The sequence below is a fragment of the Pygoscelis adeliae genome, unplaced genomic scaffold (assembly GCF_000699105.1).
Source record: "Pygoscelis adeliae isolate BGI_AS28 unplaced genomic scaffold, ASM69910v1 Scaffold376, whole genome shotgun sequence".
Classification (NCBI taxonomy): Eukaryota; Metazoa; Chordata; class Aves; order Sphenisciformes; family Spheniscidae; genus Pygoscelis; species Pygoscelis adeliae.
In genome coordinates, this window is record NW_008824904.1 from 27,096 (window position 1) to 29,121 (window position 2,026).

Genomic DNA, 2,026 nt, shown 5'->3' on the forward strand with positions numbered 1-2,026 from the left:
GTTTGTGTGCTTTGACGCTGCTCCACTTTTCCGCCTGCCACTGGTCCTGACTGGGAGCAAACTGGGGTGGCGGGGAGGGCTGGTGCCACCAGATGGTGCTGCCATACAGCTGGAGTGCGCACAGCTTCACCCCGCTGTGCCAGAGCGGGGCGGCCTGACGAGGTAGGAGGCTTCGACAGCTTCGGCTTGGTCCTGAGGGCTTCTTGTGGTCCTGCCTTTCACCGCCTCTGAGGTTACAGCAGCGGGAGGAAACGAGGCGTCGCCAGTGAAGGAACAGCCTGGGGTCCCCGCAAGGCGAGTGGAGGTTGCACCGAGGACGTTGGTGATTCGGCGTTTGCCCCTCGCCAGCTGCTCAACGGAGCAGGTTGGATGTGGTATTTATTACCTCGAGGCACGGCTTTGCGAAGAGCGAGGGCTAAAGGTAAAGCCCACGGCCGGCCCAGCGTGCCGAGGTGGGACAGGGCTCAGGGAGCTCGCGCAGTGGTCCTAGCCCAAAAGCTGTGCTGTGAGGACTTACCGTGCCCCTGGTCTGGAGAGTTACCGGTGGTTTGTGACCGGAGGGGGGATCAGAAAGGAAAAAATTACGGTTCTTTTTGAATCTCTGCTTTTTCTGTCTTTTTCTGATGTCTTAGCTCTGGGAACGTGTTTTCCCCGAGCTGCCACGGCGATCTCATCGAGTCCTCCAGCCTTTTCTTCGGAGTTGGAGCACCGTGGTGTTCTCCTGCTTTTATCACGCTCGCTGATACCCAGCGTGCGATGGGCACTGGGGGGGGTTGAGACCTTCCTCGAAGGTGAGCCAGGACGCGTGCTCCCCGGAGAGGAGACGGGCTCTCCCGTGGGCCAGCCCCCGATGAAATCACTCTCACTGTAATTCGCTTTATAAGGTGATAAGCTTTTACTGCAAGGCAGCGTTTCCAGAGTGATGTCATGCTGTTGGGTAAGCCCTGTGTCGATGAGGTCGTTTTGCAACCGGAACTCTCCGGAGGGAGAGATCGAAGGTTTCGCTGGTCGGCGGCGAGGAAGCTCGTTGTAGAGCATCCCTCTTGGGGTTCTTGGATGCAGATCCAGAGAGCTGGGGAGGAGATCTCTGGTGGACCGGCTCCTCATGGATCTTAATTCTTTCTTGTAACAGCCTGGTCCGTTCCCCCTCTTTTCTTCCTCCCCTGCTCCTCGAGCCCTCCAAACCCTTCGTAAATGAGGTGGGATTTTTGGGCAGCGTCCATCTGGCAGGCTGCTCGCCCTCCGCGTTTTCCCGGCTTGCGAATCAAAGCTGACCTCAAGCGAAGGTGCTGGAGAGCCCACCCTCTCCTGCAGCCGCTGCTGAAGGGCTCCCCAGAGCTTCAATCAGAAACTCGCAGCTGCGGATCTGGTGCAGGGGAATGGCTGGAATTTCCTGCCCGCTCGGAGCAGCCCTCGCTGCCTTCGGTGGAGGCATGTGCGGGCAGGTCCCAAGTCAGGGTTCGCTGCCTCTTGCACCCTGGGCTGGGTGGCTGGGGATGGGCAGGCTCCTGGAGCAGCGGAGAATTCCCGGTATGCGCTTCCCGCACCGGGGATGATGCTCTGGCCGAGGTATTTCCCCGTGCCGGGGCTCCTCGCCATGGCGTTTCAACCACGCTTTTCTTTCCCCGTTGCTTGGAGGTACCTCACAGCCTGGCTCCAGCCTTCCAGGAGATATAAATGGATGTTAACACCTACCTCTGCTACGGGCTGGGGTTTTCTTGGCCGGTTCCCAACCAGCATCACGGCTCAGGCCTGGGGGAAAGTCTCTTTTTGCTGCTCCTCGCCCGCTGCTTCCCGCTGCGGTGGATGCTCCGGTGCGGGAGCAGCGTGCCCTGGGTGCCCAGCCCTTCCCCGAGTCACGCTCCGGTGACTAATTCCCTCCTGACGGGCGCAGAAGCCTGGTCCATGCCCGGGTTCACAAATAAATACCTTTATTTGTGTTGGAGGTTAGGCTAACAGCAGCCTCACCTAATTCTTCAGCATGCCCCATCCAAAATTGTGCCTTGCACTTAAAAAACCATCTGGA